The sequence below is a fragment of the Psittacula echo genome (assembly GCF_963264785.1).
Source record: "Psittacula echo genome assembly, chromosome: 3".
NCBI classification, from domain to species: Eukaryota; Metazoa; Chordata; class Aves; order Psittaciformes; family Psittacidae; genus Psittacula; species Psittacula echo.
This window is the reverse complement of record NC_137736.1, coordinates 86,784,953-86,806,798: the sequence shown is the minus strand read 5'-3', so window position 1 is coordinate 86,806,798 and position 21,846 is coordinate 86,784,953. Positions and strand designations below refer to the sequence as shown.

The window sequence follows — 21,846 nt, the reverse complement described above, 5'->3', positions numbered from 1 at the left end:
GTCTCATGCTCTGCCAGGGAGGAGGAGAAGCCTGGAGGAAGCAGGGACAGGACACCTGACCCAAACTAGCCAAAGTGGTATTCCATACCACAGCACATCATGCCTAGGATGTAAACTGAGAGTTACCCAGAAGGGCTAGTTCACTGCTCAGTCAGGAGGGGTATCGATGTGTGGTATTGTATTCTCTTCCTTGTTATTTCTCTTATCATTATTATTGGTGGTAGCAGCAGTGGCTTGTGTTATACCTTAGTTACTGGACTGTTTTTATCTCAACCCATGGGAGTTACATTCTTTCGATTCTCCTCCCCATCTCTCCGGAAGTAGGGGAGGGAGGAAGGGGGAGGAGTGAGCGAGCGGACTGCATGGGTCTAAGTTACTGACTGCACTTAAACCACTACAGATTTGTACCCAAAATTATGCTGCCTAACACACTTGACTTTAAAGCAGAATGGGGTTTTTTTAAGATAAAAAATTTCAAACAACATGTGGATTTGCTAGATTTTTAGCAGTACCACTCCTGATACCCTAATGCTCTAGAAGACACACATTACATCAAAAAAAAAAAAAAAAAGGTATTTATTTGGATAAGTTTCTTGATAGCTGACACAGTCTTTGCACAGAATTTAGGTACCTAAATGTTAATTGGTATTTAAGTGCTCATAGAATATAAAAAGAGCTGTATGTGTTTAGAGTACAACAGAATGCCTTATGTACAATAAAGGGGATGCTATTTTGAACCTGCTAAAATGAAACAATACATCTAGTGACATTTTTTTAATTCCATCTTCTTTCTGCAGTGAAGATACACAGATTATTGAGTACAAATCCTCTCTGGAAGGCAAGTCACAAAATCTTTACGAAATATGTGGTACTAGTAGTACGATGTCTATGTTTCAAGCAGTTTAACAATTCAAGTATCTATCTGAGAAATTTTAGGGAACAAGTCAACCCTCACTCTGAATGAATCCATTTCATCAGCTCTCAAGAAAATCTCTTTAGTATTCATGAACACAACATTATCAGTGCCTTCCCACCAAAGCTGATTTTGAACATGGTTCTGTGCATCAACGTTTTTGTCATAGATATTGGACTGACTATTCAATCAAGACAATTAACGGGATATTAAAATTTTCAAATTTTAATTTTTTTTATTTTCGTTTGATTTAGAACCCTATCTAAGCTAGTTCTTTGGGATACAGTTTCTTAGGGGGAGTAGATAATACTGATCTTCAGAATGCTATTATTTTGTTAATATTACATTTTTCCTTGATTAGAAAGCAATTAAATGTAGTAAATTTAGACTTAATGCAACAAATTTTCTAATGAAACAGAATCATAAAATAATTCAGGTACAAAGAAACCTCTGGAGGTCATGTAGTCCAACCCTTGTTCAAATCAAGGCTAATTTCAAACATAGGTCAGGATGTTCACAGCCTTGTTGAGTCTAGCTTGGAATATTTCAAAGCACAGAGATTCTACAGCCTCTCTGGGAAAACTGATAAAATGACTACTACTATCATTGTAAAGAAATGCTTTCATTTCAAAATTTCAACTGGGGACCGTTACTCCATGTCCTCTCATTGTTCATCTTCAGGAAGATAATGATCTTATCTTTTCTATAAGCCCTGATCACTGAAAATACTGAGTCCCCCTTAGCTTTCTTTTCTCCATGAATATCCTCTCAGGTTCTTTTCATATAGTATGTGCTTCCTGCTTCATCCTCATAGCTGGTTCAATTTACTCTTGAATTGAAATGTCACCAGCTGGAAAATGCAGTCTTGGGTACAAGTGAATAATTTCTGTCAATGGGCTGGTTAATTCAGCTGAGTATACAGTTAGTCTTCATAGAGATGCAGCACAGAATTTCATCAGAAGAAAAATTCTAAATATTTTCAATTCATTTACTTAATCCATATTTGTTACAGTAAAGTTATACTAATATAATTAATATAATTACTAAATTGTCTTTTGGCTTTTCTGCTATTCTCATAAAAACAAATATCTTTAAAACAAAACATAAAATGGTAAATTCCAGATAAAGGAGCAAAAAATGGTAAGAAAAAAAAAATCTTGTGTTTTTTTCCACATATTTGATTTTTGTTTAATTTTAAATTCTTTTTAGTAACATCTTCAGTCTTCACACATTCACGTAAGGAAACAAATACCAAAAACTTTAAAAGAATAACCTGAACACTTTTGTGTGTGTGTGTGTGTGAATAAAATTTTCGATAGAAATTTTTGAAGGTAAAACCACCAAAATTATTACTACTGCAAAACAGTAGGACAAAATAATTGACCTGCATGGTTGAAAAATGGATATGAGCCAAATAAGCTCATTATGCCAAGTATCGTACAGACAGAATTTCTCTACTTATGTTTTTATTCCACGTTCATGTTTAAAATCATAGAATCATTGAAGGTTACATATAAGGAAGAAGTTCTTTACTGTGAGGGTGTGAGGCACGGGAATGGGTTGCCCAAGGAAGTTGTGAATGCTCCATCCCTGGTGGTGTTCAAGGCCAGGTTGGACAAAGCCTTGGGTGACATGGTTTAGTGCGAGGTGTCCCTGCACATGGCAGGGGGGTTGGAAATGCATGATCTTAAGGTCCTTTCCGACCCTAACTATTTTATGATTCTATGAATCATAGAATTGTTGCAAAGGAATTTTAAATAGAACTTGTCAGTCTTTTCTTTCTTCTAACCTTCTCTTAAAATGAGCACAGTTAAAGAAACTGTGTGTGGAAGATCTCAGATGCCAAATTAACATCAGGCCATCAGACTGATCTCAGATCTCATTCATATGGCTGCTTAAATGATAGTCTTGCCATTGATAACACCATTATAATTTTCTTTCATTTTCTTTTCCAATATTTTCTCATTCCTTTTAAAGAAGTTCTGATGTGTTCAGTGAAGGCATCTTATCCTGATAAGTTAATATATTTTCCAATCACTTGCTACTATTTCTACTATTTCAGTGGACTTAGAATACTTTCAGAAAATTACGCTTGTAGAAAGATCCATATCAGTAACTAATACACAGCTCTTTTGTGAATGTTATCTACAGCATGGGGAGCAGTCCCCAATCTTTTATGTACAGAAACTAATCTAATTTAAATATGTATCTGTATTACCTGAATCCTAGATTGCTGCTATTTTAAAAAATAAAGAAATACGGTTATGCAAACAATTGAATGTGGCCTACTGCAACAGCTTATGCTGCTTTGAACTTTCAACTGAAAATCTTAAAAACCTAATTCTTGGTAAGACACAGAAGAAGGGGATTGGACTATACTGCCTGTAAGGAATTCTTTAATTGAAGCACAATTGAAACTATTAATTCTCTTTAACCTTTGTATTATGGGGAAAAGAAATTTCCTTACCCGAACTGGTTGTGATAATGCTTTGTTCTACTTTGTTTAACCCTACTACAAACAGCAGTTACACTGACTAGACACAACTCCACTGAAAAAGGTTGAAGGGTGGGATTTTTTTATTTTTTTTTTTTTTGTTAGCGGTGCACAGTACCACACTTTCTCAACAGTTATATTGCTGTAAAGCACAAAACGTTGTTCTTACAACAATAAAAATACCTAACAGGTATAGACCTACTGAAGACATTGCACTAGGCTACAGTAATCCATCAGAGCCACTGATACAACTCCTTTTTACAAAAATGCAGAATTAAACATTCATTCTGTCAATTTACATCACTCCAATTTCTTTTTTTTTTTTTTATATTTTGAAGTTAACTAATGTAAACAGAAATCACACCTCAACTCTTTATTGCAATAGGAAGTGATATATAAAAAGGGCCAGATGTGCCTTATTTTCACAATTTATACCTCAGATGTACGAAAATAAAATACAACAAACATTGATTGAAACACACTACTCCGAGAAGGTACAGAAACATTATTTGAGTTTGATACACATTTTTATGATTAACTTTGAAAACAGATACAGACTTAATTAAGTAAACCATTGTTGAACTGAAATAAAAAAAATAAATTGAGACCTCAAAAAAAGTGCTTGTCAAAAATAATAATTTAATGATGTCCTGGGTTCAGCAGCAGCAGTCAGTTTTTCTCCTTCTTAGTAGCTGTTGCAGCACTGTGTTTTTGACTTTCGGCCTGGGAACGGAGCTGATAACACCGATGTTTAGACTGACCAAGGACTTTGTGAGTCTCATGCTCTGCCAGGGAGGAGGGGAAGCCGGGAGGAAGCAGGGACAGGACGCCTGACCCAAACTAGCCAAAGAGGCATTCCATACCCCAGCACGTCATGCCCAGGGATGTAACTGGGAGCTACCCGGAAGGGCACGTCCTCTTTTCCGTCGGGCTCTCTTTTCCTGCGGGCGGTATCGTATTCTCTTCCCTTGTTATTTCTCTTATCATTATTATTATTGGTGGCAGCAGTAATGATTTGTGTTATACCTTAGTTACTGGACTGTTTTTATCTCAACCCGTGGGAGTTACATTCTTTCGATTCTCCTCCCCATCCCTCTGGGGGGGTGGAGGGGAAGTAGACTGCGTGGTTCTAATTTACAGCCGGGGCTTAAACCACGACAAATGAAGATATAGTCACAGAATAAGGTGGCAGAGTGTTTTTTCCCTATTTACTCTAACGATAATTAAAATATTCTAGTGGACACAAAAGCTTACAGTTCTCCAGACTGGATCCACAATAAGTGCAATTAATTAAATGAAAAAATTTAAACAGAATTCTGCTATTTAAAAAATAAAACCCTTAATCTTGGTCAGAAACAAATCTGCTTAAATTAAAATTCTATTTGGGTTCAGTTCAGAAATCAGAATTAAATAAACACTGGACAATGTAAAAGTAAAATATTTTGATAGTGCAATCACATTGAAGCAACACCGCCTTAAACAGATCACAGTCTAAAAGATAAGAAAGAGAGTCATGACAATGACCAGCTAGAAAATAAGATCGTGTTTATATTTATCTATTAACTCTACATTAACATGAACAAATGCAGAATGTTTGGTATCTTCCATTCATTATTTAAATACACCCATAAGCCTCCTTCCTAAAGCTTTCTCATTCTAGGCATCTCTGATCTTAGCATGCTAGAAACCTATCAGACAAAATTTGCATAATTATAAAGCATGCAGTACTGAAAAAATAAGATTGTTATTAAGAAGAAACAAAATTGGTTTATGTTTTCCAGGTTCACTGTATTCTAGGTATTGGCTAACATTTGTGTTTGTTTAGAGTATGTGATATAGAGATATATAATGTAATTGAAAAGGCTATTTTTTGTTCTAAGCTAAATCCAGGTACAGTCTTTACACACAGCCCTTGACAAGTGAAAATTTATTATACATGAGGTATAAATGCATTTATACCTCACTTTTCTTAAATCAATCCACAACAGATTTTCTATTATAAAAGAAATGAATGAATGGAATTATAACCTGCTTCTTTAAATGCACTGAATAAATACTAAATCACAATAGCAAATAAGAAATCACTGCTTACTCAACTAAACAAAAATGGAGAAACTATGTTTGTTTATGTAGAACTACGTGCACCACTAGAATTTAATATCTTTGTTTCAAAGAAGACCTTTTCCACTGAAATCTGAAACCACTGAAATGAATTTAAATACTTTGGCAGCTTCTTAAAAATCTGAGCCCTAGAACACAATCCAGAAGGCTGTGTTTGGTGTTTAGGATTTCTACATGTAAAAAGTAATCTAAACAGGGAAATCCGAACACTTGTAGTGATGGGGTTACATTGGCTAGTGACCAGTCACCAGTGATGTTCCTTAGGGCTCAAACCTAGGACCAGTTCTGTTCAATAATTTTGTCAACGATCTGAGTGCAGGTGTTGAATGAACTACTTAGCAGAGTATCACACTTTGAAAGAAACAATCAGTGTTTACTCTCCATTGTCCTGGGTTCAGCAGTAGCAGTCATTTTTTCTCCTTCTTAGTAGCTGGTGTAGTGTTGTGGTTTTGGATTTCAGCCTGAAAACAATGCTGATAATACCGATGTTTTTAGTTGTTGCTAAGTAATGTTTACTCTGACTTTCTGAGTCTCATGCTCTGCCAGGGAGGAGGCGAAGCTGGGAGGAAGCAGAGACAGGAAACCTGACCCAAACTAGCCAAAGAGGTATTCCATACCACAGCATGTCATGCTCAGTATATAAACTGGGAGCAGTTACCCGGAAGGGCTAGATCATGGCTCGGGTCTGGCTGGGTATCGGTTGGTGGGTGGTGAGCGATTGTATTATTTTCTCTTGTTATTTCCCTTATCATTACTATTATTGGTGGCAGCAGTAGTGGGTTTGTGTTATAGCTTATTAACTGGACTGTTCTTATCTCAACCCGTGGGAAGTACATTCTTTTGATTCTCCTCCCCAACCCTCCAGGAGTGGGGGGAGGAAGGGGGGACAGTGAGTGGGCAGCTGCATAATTCTGGGTTGCCGGCTGGGCTTAAACCACGACATCCACAGATGAGGATATAGATGGCACTTTTTTATATTATCATTAGCTTATTCATTGATGATCTCAGAGACTCACTTTAATTGTGCTTTTCACATCTACCAAATTTTAGGACTACACCCTAGCCAGCTGAAGAAAAATAAAAAAATTCCAAATATACTTGATGCCATTTGGCATTTGAAGATTTTGCCTAAATGGTTAAATTATGCAAAATAAGTTGCAGAACATTACATTTTGCTTAAGTGCTTAAAAGAATCGGATTAAGCATTGTTTTTTTTCACTTGATGTGTGTGCTCATGCTCTAGCATTATGGCTATGTATTGCTATTACATTCCATAACAATGGAGCTGGTCTGACAAAGAAGGGGAAGACGGGTTTTGGTAGGAGGCTTGCCAGACTGGTCAAGGTTGCTTTAAACTAGATGTGTTGGGGGAGGGGACATCATTCCATCCCAACACACCCAGTCAGTTGCCAGCACCTATAATAAATGCTCAGAGCAATGTAGAGATATCCCAGACACTTCAGCCAATGAGCCAGCTTCATTTGGGTCTTGACTCAGATGCTTCTATACAAACACCCGTAGCATGGGGAACAAGCAAGAGGAATTAGAGATGTGTGCACGACTACAGGAGTATGATATAATTGGCATCACAGAAACATGATGGGATGGCTCCTGTGACTAGAGTGTTGGAATGGAAGGTTACAGGCTCTTTAGAAAGACAGGCATGGCAGATTGGGAGGGGGAGTTGCTATTTATGTTAGGGATAGGCTGGAGAGTATGGAACTCTGGCTGGGGACGGGTGAGTAGTCGACAGAGAGTTTGTGGGTCAGGGTTAAGGGGAGAACAGCGATGGTGGACATTACTGTGGAGATCTGTTACAGACCACCTGATCAAGAGGAATCTGTGGATGAAGTGCTCTATTGGCAGATAGGAACAGCCTCACGCTCGCAGGCCCTTGTTCTCATGGGAGATTTCAACCACCCAGACATCTGCTGGAGTGAAGGTATGGCCCTGCAAAAGCAGTCCAGGAGGTTCCTCGATTGTGTGGAAGACAACTTCCTTCTGCAAGTAATAGAGGAGCTGACAAGGAGAGGTGCCATGCTTGACCTCGTGCTCACCAACAGGGAAGGGCTCGTTGGAAATGTGACACTCCAGGGCAGCCTTGGTTGCAGTGATCATAAGATGGTTGTATTCGAGGTCCTCGGGACAGTGAGAAGAGCGTGCAGCAAGCTCACTGCCCTGGACTTCAAGAGAACCTGCTTCAGGAACCTGCTTAGTAAGGTTCCATGGGATATAGCCCTAGAGGGCAGGGGAGCCCAAGACTCTTGGTTGCTATTCAAGGATCACCTGCTCCAAGCTCAGGAGTGTTGCAGCCCAACTAGAAGGAAGTGCAGCAGGAAGGCCAGGAGACCTCCTTGGATGGATAAGGAGCTGCTCAGGAAAATTCAAAGGAAAAAAGAGGCTTATAAAAGGTGGAAGCAAGGACAGGCGGCCTGGGAAGAATACAGGGATGTTGTCAGGGAAGCTAGGGACCAGGTGAGGAAAGCTAAGGCCCGGTTAGAATTGAACTTGGCTAGGGATGTTAAGGGTAGCAGGAAGGGATTCTGTAGGTATGTAGGGAATAAAAGAGAGACTGGGGACAACGTAGGCCCCCTCCAGAAGATATAGGGAAAACTGGCTACCCAGGATTTGGAGAAGGCTGAGGTTCTTAATGACTTCTTTGACTCGGTCTTCACTGGCAAAGGCTCTGACTGCACCACCCAAGTCTTGGAAGGCAGTCGCAGGGACTGTGAGAATGAAGACCCTAGACACACTGTAGGAGAGATTCTGGTTCAAGACCATCTTAAAAGCCTAAATGTACACAAGTCCAAGGGACCTGATGAAATCTATCCGCGGGGCTTGAAGGAGCTGGCGAATGAAGTTGCTAAGCCACTGGCCATCATATTTGAAAAATCATGGCAGTCATGTGAAGTAATCCCCATTTTCAAGAAGGGGAAAATGGATAACCGAGGAAATTACCAGTCAGTATCACCTCTGTGCCTGGCAAACTCATGGAGCAGATTCTCCTGAAAGACATGCTAAGGCACATGAAAAACAAGGAGGTGGTTGGTGACAGTCAGCATGGCTTCACTAAGGGGAAATCCTGCCTGACCGATTTGGTGGCCTTCTATGATGGGGCTACAGAACTGATGGACAGGGGCAGAGCAGTTGACATCATCTACCCGGACTGCAAAGTATTCAACACTGTCCCACAAGACATCCTTGTCTCTAAGTTGGAGAGACATCAATTTGATGGGTGGACCACTCGGTGGATAAAGAACTGGCTGGATGGCCGCACGCAAAGAGTTGTGCTCAATGGCTCAATGTCCACCTGGAGACCAGTAACGAGTGGTGTCCCTCAGGGATCGGTGTTGGGACCAGTCTTGTTCAGCATCTTTGTTGGTGACATGGATAGTGGGATTGAGTGCACTCTCAACACGTTTGCCGATGACACCAAGCTGTGTGGTTCAGTTGATATGCCAGAGGGAAGGGATGCCATCCAGAAGGACCTTGACATGCTTGTGAGGTGGGCTGATGCCAACCTGATGAAGTTTAACCAAGCCAAGTGCAAGGTCCTACACCTGGGTCGGAGCAATCCCAGGCACAGCTACAGGTTTTGACAGAGAAGAGATTCAGAGCAGCCCTGCAGAGAAGGACTTGGGGGTGTTGGTCGATGAAAAAATGAACATGAGCCATCTTCAGTGTGCGCTCGCAGCCCAGAAAGCCAACCGTATCCTGTGCTGCATCAAAAGGAGCGTGACCAGCAGGTCGAAGGAGGTGATCCTGCCCTTCTACTCTGCTCTCGTGAGACCTCACTTGGAGTATTGTGTGCAGTTCTGGTGTCCTCAACATAAAAAGGACATGGAACTGTTGGAACAAGTCCAGAGGAGGGCCACAAGGATGATCAAGGGAGTGGATCACCTCCCGTATGGAGACAGGCTGAGAAAGTTGGGGCTGTTCAGCCTGGAGAAGAGAAGGCTGCGTGGAGACCTCATAGCAGCCTTGAGCATCTGAAGGGTGCCTACAAGAATGGTGGGGATGGACTATTCATCAGGGACTGCAGTGATAGGACAAGGGGTAACGGGTTCAATCTTAAACAGGAGAAGTTTAGATTGGATATAAGGAGAAATTCTTTACTGTGAGGGTGGTGAGGCACTGGAATGGGTTGCGCAAGGAAGTTGTGAATGCTCCATCTCTGGCTGTGTTCAAGGCCGAGTTGGACAGAGCCTTGAGTGACATGGTTAAGTGTGAGGTGTCCCTGCCCACGGCAGGGGGTTGGAACTAGATGATCTTATGGTCCTTTCCAACCCTAACTATTCTATGATTCTATGATTCTAATAAAACCTCAAAACTTAAATAATAATTTTCAGTAATGATTAATAAAGAACTTTTTAATGTTCTGTTTTATTCCTGTTATGAAACACATGTCTGTAAGCAAAATTTTCTCCAAGCAAAGCAATTGTTAGAAATAAATAGTCACCTAACTGGCTTTTCTGTGGTGTTATTCATCCATGTATGAGTATTTAACAGAATCATAGAATCAGCTAGGTTTGAAAAGACCCTTAAGATCATCAGGTCCAACCTTTACCTCAGGACTGGCAAGTCCACCAGTAAACCATATCACTAAGGGCCTCATGTACATGGTTTTTGAAATTTCCAGGGATGTTGATTCCACCACTTCACTGGGGATCTTCTTCCAATGCCTGACAACCCTTTTGGTGAAAAAATATTTCCTAATATCCAGTCTAAAACTCCCCTGGCACAGCCTGAGGTCATTACCTCTTGTCCTATCACTTGTTACTTGGGAGAAGAGACCAACCACTTCCACACTCCATCCTCCTTTCAAGTAGTTGTAGAAAGCAATAAAGTCCCCCCCAAGCCTTCTCTTCTCCAGACTAAGTAACCCCAGTTCTCTCAGATTTTTCTCACAGGACTTGCTCTCCAGATCCTTCACCAGCTTTGTTGCCCTTTTCTGGACCCACCTTAGCATTTCAATATCTCTCTTGCAGTGAGGGCCCAGAACTGAACACAGTATTTGGGGTGTGGCCTTGTTTGTGCCAAGTACAGAGGGCTTTATTATTTCCCTGGTTCTGCTGACCACACTATTTTTGGTACAGGCCAGAATGTCATTGGCCTTCTGCTGCCTGGGCACAAGCTGGGGCATGTTCAGCTCGCCATCAATCAGCACCCTGTAGTCCTTTTCCGCTGGGCAGCTTTCTAGTCGTTCTTTCTCAACTTTTACTTTTCTTCACACTTTCTTTTGGAGATTAAGGATTTTCATTACCTCCAACGTATAAATCAGAAAAAAACTCTGAGAATTTATAATGGGAAAAAAGCTACAACTTTCCAAAAAGTTCAGTTTGAAAAGTTTGGGACCAGTTGAGCATTACTGACACTTCAAGTATCCAAAAATAAAGGCTTTTACTTTTCCCATATAATGATTTCTCTTCCAAGATCTCAAGCAAATTAACTATAAAATGAGAAATATTATTTGAGGGAACCTTTGTAGAAAAAAAAAAAAAAAGTTTAGTTTATTTAACATGATAGAGGAAGAAATGTGATAAAAAATGAGTGTATCTAAATAAAGGCAATATTCAGTTTCCGTAAGTACCTACAAATTGCTTATTAGGAGTGAGATGTCAGTCCTGTGTTACACAAAATTGCTTCTATTTATCTTGAGTGTTGCAAGAAAAAGATTTAATGGAAAATATTATATATGATCCTGTAAATAAAGATTGCACCATAATTTATATGTACAAGTACTCCAAATTCAGGCTGCACACAAAGCTTTGATTTTGGCATCTGAATACTGAATTCTGTATTACAATATTTTTAAACATATTAATTTACATAGCATTGTCTGTTCAAAAATTCAGCAAAAAAAAAAGAATTCCTTATATTTATCCTTAGAAATATCTGAACTATTTTTGTAGTCATGTTTCCAGAAAGAAAAAAAAAAAAAAAAGGTGCATAAGACAGATGCCTGGCTTTGAAGATATTATACTACCTGAATGTTCCAAAACTTTAGAATGTGAAAACACAAACCTAGATGAATTTAGTGTAATGTTAATTAAAAATGTGAATAAATGAGTGAGAAATTGCACTTTATTTCTTAAACATGAAAAATAAATTTTTCACATTCTATCTCTGAGTAGAGGCCAAGTTGAATGAGGCTTTGAGCAACGTGGTCTAGCGGGAGGTGTCCCTGCCCATGGCAGGGGGGTTGGAACTAGGTGACCCTTAAGATCCCTTCTAACCCAAGCCATTCTATGATTCTATTTATGTCCTGAGATTGAAGATAGACGGCATTTAAATGTCCTTTGAAGAAGCTTCTATTTCTCCACTGATGACAAGTGGAGAGGACACCTGGACACCAAGGTTAGAATAGGCAACTAACATCACTACGATCAAGTCATGCAAACTAACTGTCACTCTTTTTTATATACTAAATTTTAAAAGGTGAATATGAAGTTTGCACTGGTTTAAGTATGAATTCATGAATGAACTAATATTTATTTTATTGGGAGGAAGCTATTCATTACTGATAATAATATTTGCAATGAAAACTGAAAATTAGGCGCATGCTGTATGGATTTTTTTCTTCAGTGCTAAGTCATTTATTTAAACATATTATAAATAGCAGTAAATTTTGCTGGTCTAAAGTTGTATCGTGTTCTAGAGTGGTTTTCAGCTCCAGATACAGTATTCTAAAGCCATTAAATAAAGTAGAATACAAAAAAAGAATCATCATTGTTTCTATTAGTATAATAATAAGCTAAATTTACCACCAAATTCTGTGACTGGATTGAAGTTCTGTTTAAATGATGCTGCATATTGTACACATTTTACATGGCTTTGTATTTGTGGATGGAAAGATAAATTCTCAAGTATGCAAGAAAATAAGTTTCAGGCTTATCATTCTTAGAGCAAACCACTCAGTAGCACTGGTTTCTATAAATATGCTTTAGAAACATTTGAGCTATAAACAAACCCTGCAACTCTTTTTGTGAAAAGGAAACTATTCTTTATTATCACCGTGGTATAATGGCAGCAGCCACAAGTATTGCAGCTCAGGTAAACTGCTCACCATCTGAATTTAGACTTGAATAGTTTTTAATGCGTAACATCTAAGTAGTTCTTTTCTCCATTATCAGAAATGCAGATGCTATATTTATATAATTTAATCCTTTATTGTCTGAAGACCTAGTATCCTTATGTGGATTTATATCAATTTACATACTTTTTAAAATATGAATTTACATACTACACAGAAGGTTTTTATTCCATATATTAAATTATTCTTTAAACTATTCTTTAAACTAAGTAAGATATTCAGTTTATTTAATGCTACGTAAAATATGTGTGAGTCATACTGTCAGTGTACTGAAAGCTGGACAATCAGGGCTTCAAAAGAATGGTTAAGATACTAAGAAAGGTTACAGAATCAACAGACCATTGAGATAAATTCCTTGCATCTTTCCCTTAACACCAAAACAAATTATCCTCCTGTTGACTGAACTGCAATATACTGCTGTGCTACAACAAATTCAACTTATGTCCTTTGAAAAAGTCTATCCATTGCTTCTAAGTTTCAGCTGACTATCTGTTTCCTAATTGGCTAAGGATTTTTTTTGTCTTTGATACTGTGTATTCCTTGTTTAGCTAAATCTCTCCAATGACATCCTGAACTCCAAAATGTTCCCATTGCTGAGCTTCCTCTAAGGAGAGTTTATCCCTCTTTTCACACAGTTCTACTTTACTCAGTTTCCAGTATTTGTGATTAACAAGAAAAGCAGCCTGTTTCTCTGCTGCTCTTTTTTAACAGGGCATAAGCTATACCAAGTACTAACAAGGAAACAAATATTATCATGTCACAATTATTTAGAATTAAAGCCAAGAAGACTGGTTAGACCATTAATATAATTTATTGCGTAGTAAATATGTTCTCCGCATACATGTCACCAGTTACCCTGGGACTAAGAATAATTTCTCCTTTGCCTGGATTTTACTCAAATGCATTCAATCTTGAGAGGATAAAATCAAGAGGTGAAAAATTCAACAATTTTCTCTGCAGCTATCCCTGTTTATTTGAGTTTTTAAGCATTCTTCTTGAGGAAAAGTACCTTATTTCCAGTCTGTCTAAACTTAATTGCTAAGATTTCTCAACTAAAGAGCTATTGTCGTGGTTTAAGCCCCGGCTGTAAATTAGAACCACGCAGTCTACTTCCCCCCCCCCACTCCCCAGAGGGATGGGGAGGAGAATCGAAAGAATGTAACTCCCACGGGTTGAGATAAGAACAGTCCAGTAACTCAGGTATAACACAAATCACTACTGCTACCACCAATAATAATAATGATAAGAGAAATAACAAGGGAAGAAAATATGATACCGCTCGCCGGAAAAGAGCCCGACCGAAAGGAGGACGTGCCCTTCCGGGTAGCTCCCAGCTACATCCCCGGGCATGACGCGCTGTGGTATGGAATACCTCTTTGGCTAGTTTGGGTCAGGCGCCCTGTCCCCGCTTCCTCCCGGCCCCCCCTCCTCCCTGGCAGAGCATGAGACTCACAAAGTCCTTGGTCAGTCTAAACATCAGTTGTTATCAGCTCTTCCCAGGCCGAAAGTCAAAAACACAGCGCTGCACCAGCCAAGAATGAGAAAAACTGACTGCTACTCCTGAACCCAGGACAGTATCCACCCCTTATTCCATACCATTCACGTCATGCTCAGATCCCACATTTTCCATATACCCTCACTCTCATCTCAGTGCACTGTTATCTTAGTGCACGGACCAATTCCTATAAAGCTACTGAGTCCGTTCGGTTCATGATGTTGGGCTCCATCTCTTGTAACAGTCTTTCAGGGCAGGAGAGGCTGTGTGCAGTGTTGGATCGTTGTCTGCTGATGCTGATCATTCCTTTACTGTAGAACTCATCCGGTTCTATCAAAGTTCATTTCCTGTTGGGATGATGGTCGAAGGGAAGTCAGGGCCAGTCGCTGGTGCCCTGCAGACTTCTAGTTGATGGCTATAGCAGGCAACAGCGTACAATTGAGTTCATTGTCTGTTTTCCCCTAAAATCAAATCCCCTTGAGGTACGCATCGGACTTCCCCATCTTCCCGCATTACCCACCAAGTATATCCAGGTCCCTGAGCAAAAGCAATCCCACGAGTGGGTTTGCCTTTACCTGAAGCAGGAATAACCCAGACTGTCTTCCCCAGCAAATTCTTCATGTGCACCACAGGAACTTTGTCCCCCTCTACAATATGTAAAAGTTCTGACTGTGCTGGGCCAGCCCTGTTGGCAGATCCTCTGGTGTTGACCAACCAGGTGGCCTTTGGTAAGTGTGTATCCCAATGCTTGAAAGTTCCCCCACCCATTGCTCTCAGTGTAGTTTTTAACAGCCCATTGTACCGTTCGATTTTCCCAGAGGCTGGTGCATGGTAGGGGATGTGATATACCCACTCAATGCCATGCTCTTTGGCCCAAGTGTCTATAAGGTTATTCCGGAAATGAGTCCCATTGTCTGATTCAATTCTTTCTGGGGTGCCATGTCGCCACAAAATCTGGTTCTCAAGGCCCAGGATAGTGTTCCTGGCAGTGGCATGGGGCACAGCGTATGTTTCCAGCCATCCGGTGGTTGCTTCCACCATGGTAAGCACATGGCGCTTGCCTTGGCGGGTTGGTGGGAGTGTGATATAATCAATCTGCCAGGCCTCCCCATATTTGCACTTCAGCCATCGTCCTCCATACCAAAGAGGCTTTAACCGTTTGGCTTGTTTAATTGCAGCACATGTTTCACACTCATGAATAACCTGGGCAATAGTGTCCATTGTTAAGTCCACCCCTCGATCACGGGCCCATCTGTATGTTGCATCTCTGCCCTGATGGCCTGAAGTGTCATGGGCCCACCGAGCCAAAAATAATTCACCTTTATGTTGCCAATCTAAGTCCATCTGAGCCACTTCAATCTTAGCAGCTTTATCCACTTGTTGGTTGTTCTGGTGTTCCTCAGTGGCCCGACTCTTGGGTACATGGGTGTCTACATGGCGTACCTTCACCACCAGGTTCTGCACCCGGGCAGCGATATCTTGCCACAGTGCAGCAGCCCAGATGGGTTTACCTCTGCGTTGCCAGTTGCTCTGCTTCCATTGCTGCAACCACCCCCACAGGGCATTTGCCACCATCCATGAGTCAGTATAGAGATAAAGTACTGGCCACTTTTCTCGTTCAGCAATGTCCAGGGCCAGCTGGATGGCTTTCACCTCGGCAAACTGACTCGATTCACCCTCCCCTGCAGCAGTTTCTGCAACTTGTCGTTGAGGACTCCATACGGCTGCTTTCCATCTCCGATGTTTTCCCACAATACGGCAGGACCCATCAGTAAAAAAGGCATACTGCTTTTCACTTTCTGACAGTTTATTATATGGTGGGGCCTCTTCAGCATGCATCACCTCCTCCTCTGGTGACATTCCAAATCTTTGCCCTCTGGCCAGTCCATGATGACTTCTAGAATGCCTGGACGACCGGGATTTCCTATTCGAGCTCGTTGTGTAATTAGTGCAGCCCATTTACTCCATGTCGCATTGGTTGCATGATGTGTAGAGGAGACCCTGCCTTTGAACATCCAGCCCAGCAGGGGCAACCGGGGTGCCAGGAGGAGCTGTGCTTCAGTGCCAATCACCTCTGAAACAGCTCGAACCCCTTCATAGGCTGCCAGTATCTCTTTCTCAGTTGGGGTATAGCTGCCCTCAGATCCTTTGTATCCCCGACTCCAAAAGCCGAGGGGTCGACCTCGAGTCTCCCCTGGAGCTTTCTGCCAGAGGCTCCAGGTAGGACCATTCTCCCCAGCTGCGGTGTACAGTACATTTTTTACATCTGGCCCAGTCCGGACTGGTCCAAGGGCTACTGCATGAACTATCTCACGTTTAATTTGCTCAAAGGCTTGTTGTTGCTCAGGGCCCCATTTAAAATCGTTCTTCTTCCGGGTCACATGATAGAGAGGGCTTACAATCGAACTGTAATTTGGGATGTGCATTCTCCAGAACCCCACAGCACCCAAGAAAGCTTGTGTTTCTTTCTTATTAGTTGGTGGAGACATTGCTGTTATTTTGTTGATCACATCTGTAGGGATCTGGCGACGTCCATCTTGCCATTTTATTCCCAAAAATTGAATCTCCTGTGCAGGTCCCTTGACCTTACTCCGTTTTATGGCAAAACCAGCTTTCAGCAGGATTTGGATTATTTGCCTCCCTTTCTCAAAGACTTCTTCCGCTGTATCACCCCACACAATAATGTCATCAATGTACTGCAGGTGTTCTGGAGCTTGCCCCTGTTCCAGTGCATTCTGGATCAGTCCATGGCAAATGGTAGGGCTGTGTTTCCACCCCTGGGGCAGTCGGTTCCAAGTGTACTGGACGCCCCTCCAAGTAAAAGCAAACTGTGGCCTGCACTCTGCTGCCAAAGGAATTGAGAAGAATGCATTGGCAATATCAATCGTGGCATACCACTTGGCTGCCTTTGACTCTAGTTCATACTGAAGGTCTAGCATGTCCGGTACGGCAGCACTCAATGGTGGTGTGACTTCATTCAGGCCACGATAGTCTACTGTTAGTCTCCACTCTCCGTTAGACTTTCGCACTGGCCATATGGGGCTATTAAAGGGTGAGCGGGTCCTGCTGATCACTCCCTGACTCTCCAGACTACGGATCAGCTTATGGATGGGAATCAGGGAGTCTCGGTTGGTGCGATATTGCCGCCGGTGCACTGTTGTGGTTGCGATTGGCACTTGTTGTTCTTCGACCTTCAGCAACCCCACAACAGAAGGATCCTCTGAGAGACCAGGCAAGGTGGACAGCTGCTCATTTTCCTCAGTCTCCAAAGCAGCAATACCAAAAGCCCATCGGTACCCTTTTGGGTCTTTGAAGTACCCTCTCCTGAGGTAATCTATGCCGAGGATGCATGGAGCCTCTGGACCAGTCACAATGGGGTGCTTTTGCCATTTCCTTCCAGTCCTGGCTGCTCTCTCCTTTTGCCTTCAAAACCGTTTGTTCTGATTTTACTATGTCGTTATCTCAACCCTTCGTGCCCCACGTTGGGCGCCAAAAAGAACTGTCGTGGTTTAAGCCCCGGCTGTAAATTAGAACCACGCAGTCTACTTCCCCCCCCCCCCCACTCCCCAGAGGGATGGGGAGGAGAATCGAAAGAATGTAACTCCCACGGGTTGAGATAAGAACAGTCCAGTAACTCAGGTATAACACAAATCACTACTGCTACCACCAATAATAATAACGATAAGAGAAATAACAAGGGAAGAAAATATGATACCGCTCGCCGGAAAAGAGCCCGACCGAAAGGAGGACGTGCCCTTCCGGGTAGCTCCCAGCTACATCCCCGGGCATGACGCGCTGTGGTATGGAATACCTCTTTGGCTAGTTTGGGTCAGGCGCCCTGTCCCCGCTTCCTCCCGGCCCCCCCTCCTCCCTGGCAGAGCATGAGACTCACAAAGTCCTTGGTCAGTCTAAACATCAGTTGTTATCAGCTCTTCCCAGGCCAAAAGTCAAAAACACAGCGCTGCACCAGCCACCAAGAATGAGAAAAACTGACTGCTACTGCTGAACCCAGGACAGCTATTTATTTCACAGTAGTTTCTCCCTGTGGAGATACACTATAATCAGGTACAACGTACTTTTAGTAAGCTTTTTAATAAGCTGAAATAACCCGAGCATTCTAAGACATTTATTGCAAGACATTTTATCTTGTCCTATAATCTTGTCCCTTTTCTTCACACCCTCCAAATATCAAGCACTATTTAAAAATGGTGACATGAGAACTACACAAAGTATTCCAAAATCCACTGTTGCAAATATATTAGCTCCATTCTTTTTCCTTTTTCTGAGAAATTTCAATCCTCTTATTAAAGAAGTTGGATAAGTCTGACATAATCTTACTTTAGTAAGTCCCATGTGTTGGTGATTGTAATTTATATATACATGTAGATATTTTACACAGGTATAAACACATACACATCAATAACTGTATATGGTATGTGTGTGTATATATATTTACAAAGACATATACACACATATGTATAACTAATATATTTTGAACTCTGAATTTTACCTTCATTTTCATTGTGATAACTTTCCTTATGATTTCCTTTCAAGAACTTCCATTTTCATGGAAGCACATCACATCTTGGCCCATATGTTCAAAATCAGGTTAATTATGAGAAGCAAGTTCAAGCTTCTGTTAGGTTTCATGGTATTTATTATAAGTATTGCTAAACTCCCTCAATATCTCACTGCAAGTAACATCGATATTTTCTCAACTTAGCAATTAGAATCCTTCCTTTTTTTCCCTACAAATTAAAGAGAAATAATTTAAATCTGCTTTTGCTGCTTCCCACATTATGCCTGTATTTAGAGATTTTTACTTTTTCTGCACTGTTTTTTAATCATATTACTTGTATTTTCTCAACTTATTTCTAAGTTGGTTTTGTGGGTTTGTTTTTAAGGCAATTATTTATTTGGTTAGAACTCTCTCTACAAGCTGTTTTTCCTCATTCTGGGAATAAAATATCCAGGTAGTCTTATATTTAAGTTTATTTTATACCTTTGGCTTAAAGATTTAACTCTCATGATCTTAGTCCATAATTTGCTGAGTCTGGTTGACTAGTTTATTACTAATTTATTATAATAACGTGTTTTCTTAACTGTTTCAATCAAAAACGCTAAGTGCCACCCATCCTTTCATTGTCCATCATTTTAAGTAAAGTTTGCCCATCATCACATGAATCAATAATATCTTCAACAGTCAATGATACTCTTGCATCACAAGTTTATGAATTTACTTTGGCTTAGTAACTATTTGGTGAAGAAACCTTGCAGATACTACATCAAAAAAATGACTGGCTCCTACTTTTATTAGCAAGATTTGACATTACTGAAGTATAAATTTTCTATAATGACAATCCCTAGTAATATCTCTTACTTTTATAACTTAACAGACAATGGCATCCATTGCAAATCTAGTTCTGCTAATCTCTAATAGACACTTTTTTCTATTTTGATATTCTTCCCTTTCAGCTTATCAGAACGTGCTTTTTATGTGTTGTCCTTTATTATTTCCACACCTGTCACTCTATTTATCACTTTTATGCCTCACTTCCTTTCTTTGATGAATAAGCTAAATTTTCTCACACGTGTGTAAGATGCACACAATAATCAAGTTGTCGGTACCTGTGTAAGATCTAGTTTCACACATGAACTAATAAAACTTTTCCTAATTAGGTGTTCTGTCTTAATGTTAGTACATAAATAATTACATAGTACTACAATTTGAGTTTCTTGTCCATTACAATTCCCTGTGTTCCAGCTGCCTTCTCTTGGTCCGCCTTACCTACAGCTTCATTTCACATTCAGACCCTTCATCCTTCATCTTTCTGCTCTAAGGTAAATAACTAAATCACTTGCAAGCATATTAAAGAATAACAAGTTAATGTTAAGTGATCAATCTATGCAGTTCTCCATGGTTGCTGTTCCTAATGACAATTTATTGACCTGCCAATCTTGTATCATCCATTGACTTTAGACTATTAAATTTATTAGAACTATCTTTTGTTTGGTTTTGGTGTTTGTTTGCTTTGTTTTTTTTTTTCTTTTTATAAACTCTCCTTCGCATGGTAAAAGATACCAACATTATACATATGCAAAAATAAAAAAAAAAAAAAGAAGAGAAAACTGAGAATTACTATCAAGATAAATAACATATATATAAAATGCTAACTGGAATCTTCTTAGTACTTAAAGTCATATAATTAGTCTCTAGCATCATATTCTTCGGATATTTTTTTTTGTTATTGTTAAACAATGACCCAAGTATGTTCATGTTTTAAATAATCCACCAGAGGGAGTTCTATGAATAAAATAGAAATACTGATAACAAACATGAACCCTTGGAAAAACAGTTTAAATACACAACTGCCATAACTTCTGCTTTGTATTGGGCACTAAAACCTCTTGTCAAGCTTATGTCAAGAAAATGAGAGTTTAGTAACTATGATCTTATCTTGAAATTGAAATTTTCAGTGTTCCAAAACACCCATATAGGCAAGAATGCAATGCAGCTATTTGATAGTGACTCTAATCTTTGGTGGCATGAGTATTTTTTAGTAATTACTGAAGTAAACTAAATTTAAACATGAGTCAGTTGCCAGTCCTTTATCATGGGCACTTCAGTGGTACAGAATGCCCTCACAAGTTTTAGTGCCATAAGTGTTAAATGACAGATTTCTCAAACATTTTCGTCCCACAGAAAAGCCCCAAGAAATATCCACATAATTCTCTATATCTTGCTCTTGGTGATGTTTTCCTTATGAAAGACACTCAAATTATATCAATATATTCAACACTGTAAAACACTAGCTAAATAAGCTAACACTAAACATGATGTTAGGGCACAATGTTGAACGACTTACTCTAAAGGTTACAAATTAGGATAAAAGATATTAACAGTTATGAAGGAATACATGACACACAGTTAAGATGATAAAGTCTTAACAGAGTGATTCTAGAAGTATACATGTTTGCCAGCTGGCATAAACCAGCATACATCTAATGACTTTAATGAAATTATGTCAGTTTAAATTAGATTATACTTTGCTTCTCTAGTTACTTTTTTAGAAGCTAATGTCATAATGATCTCAAAATAAAGCAAGGCTATTTCCTTCGAAGAAGCAACTGATTCTTTTTCTTTAAGAGCATTTTAATTTCTGAAGTAATTCAGAAGCAGCCATCTTCAAACAGACTTTTGGAAAAGCAATTCTGAAAGATTAGAAATTATTTCAAAGTATCAAATAAAAAGATTTTTTCCTTCTTTCCTTTTTTTATTTATTTTTTTTTTTTTTTTAGTTACTCTTACGCTATAGAACAGCTGTTCTTCGATGCCAGGCTGCAAGTCCACTGGGTGTTACAGAAGTGGGGTCACATACCATATCAGGTTTGAGTAACAAAGGTTTTGGTAGTAGCGGGTGACCACGAGGGTGGCTTCAGTGAGAAGCTTCCTCTGCATCCAATATAGCCAATGCCAGACAGATCCAAAACTGCCCCACTGCTGGCTAAGTCTGAGCCCATAAGTGGTGGTAGTAGAGTCTCTTGGATAACATATTTAAGAAAGGAAAAACTGCAGTGCAACTGTAGAGAGAAAGGAGTGTGAATATGTGAGAAAAATAACTCTGCGGACACCAGTGTCAGTGAAAAAGGAGGGGAGAAGGTTCTCCAAAGAGATTCCACTGCAGTCCGTGGTGCAGCCCATGGTGAGAGAGGCTGTCTTGCTCCTGCCT

At 40.1% G+C, this 21,846-nt stretch overlaps 1 protein-coding gene across 2 annotated transcripts in view; it reads right to left on the bottom strand.

Annotated features, from left to right (window-relative positions):
* Positions 1–21,846, bottom strand: part of KLHL1 (kelch like family member 1) — a gene marked incomplete at both ends in the record, with an annotated part of 228,888 nt that overhangs the window by 100,564 nt on the left and 106,478 nt on the right. The gene's annotated exons all lie outside the window — the stretch shown is intronic.